Genomic DNA, 1,492 nt, shown 5'->3' with positions numbered 1-1,492 from the left:
ACGGACTGAGCATACAGCTCCGTAAGCAAGAACAAAGATTCTGAGCGGGAAGAATACACGTGGACGCCACCCGCCCGCCAGGAGCCGCTCACCAACCTACGTCCCATCTACAGGAGGGTAACGTACCAAACAGCAGTACTTTACTGTTGGATAACTGTTGCAACATATAACCATCAATCGGAGGTGAAATACCCCATCCATCTGAAATAAAGGAGGCAAATTCAGATTGGATACCAATTCCCTCAAAAAGGAGGGCCCCCATCTCACATATATCTGTTCCCTATATGACAGCATCGAACTTGATACCTATACCTACCTCAGATAGGTTTACTTGACATTTTATCACCATCTGACTTTTATATTATCATTTGATTCCTTTTTTTACCACCATCACCTGATTGTATGCATTGATACCATATAATATACATTGTTATTTTATTGTTCTACATTTTTTTACTTCCAAGGAGAACGTCATTGTGTGCCTGGGATCTGTCACCAATTATACACATATTGGTTGACAGAGACTAGCCACGTATTGATCTATGCCAGCAATCTATTTTTCATTTTTTATGCATTGTTGTCATATAGTCCACAAATTGTGCATTGATATTATATTGTCTATATTTTTTACTTCCAGGAGATCGCTATTTTTTACCTAGGTTTTACACCATATATCTAGACAACTTTTATTATTATTTATTATTTATTACTTTATCCTTTTGCCAATAGCCGGCACAAACCAGCCAGTTATTACCAATAAAATACCCTTTTACATGCATTACCTATGACTAGAGTGCCATCCCTATACTTTCTCTAATTAGAGAAATCTGCATAGCTTCATCAAACCCAAATCTACTTGAAAGACCATGATTTCTGTTGATTAGCATGAAGGACTGCGTTGTGTCAGACATTGTTGCGTGATCAGGGAATACTGTATAATAAGACAATCCTCGTCTTGGCCTGATACTTCTAGGTCCTGATCAACTTTTAAGGATGTTCCTTAACCCAGTAAGAACATTCCTTTGAAGAACACTGAGGAACATTGCTTAGAAAGACCAAGAACTTTATGAAGAATTTCCTCCAAGAAGCTTCTCTCATCAAATAAAAAGTCTGTGCTGTGTGTCGTCTCCATGATATAAATGGTGATTGGGGGAGAAGAGGTCGGAGGAGATGCTCTGTGTCTTTAGTTGTTTAGCTCTTTTGCTATTTGTTTAAAAGCTTTTTTAGCAACTGCTGAGAAGCCCCAGAAGCTTGTGAAAGAATAGAAAAATACACATATCAACAATATTGTGACTTATTGTTTATCATCTTTTTGTAAGTAGGCTGATTTCTTCTTGTATGTTTGGAGAATGATGGATGTTTTCTATGGAGCTACAGATTCAGAGCTTGGTGGGTTTTTATTCTCTGTTTTACAGAAGCTCTATAGCATAGTGGGTGTCCACTGTGGAGCTGCAGGTTCAGGTCTCAGTGGGTGTTCCCTGTGTATTCTATA

At 38.3% G+C, this 1,492-nt stretch overlaps 1 non-coding gene across 1 annotated transcript; it reads left to right on the top strand.

Moving 5' to 3' along the window:
* The first annotated feature begins 1,184 nt into the window (after window positions 1-1,184).
* On the top strand, window positions 1,185-1,246 carry LOC120982849. Its single transcript, XR_005774971.1, has one exon. It is a non-coding gene; the product is annotated as a U7 small nuclear RNA (small nuclear RNA).
* Window positions 1,247-1,492: the final 246 nt, after the last annotated feature.

Source organism: Bufo bufo, assembly GCF_905171765.1.
Source record: "Bufo bufo chromosome 4 unlocalized genomic scaffold, aBufBuf1.1 SUPER_4_unloc_1, whole genome shotgun sequence".
Lineage (NCBI taxonomy): Eukaryota > Metazoa > Chordata > Amphibia > Anura > Bufonidae > Bufo > Bufo bufo.
This window is presented reverse-complemented; position numbering and strand designations above follow the sequence as displayed.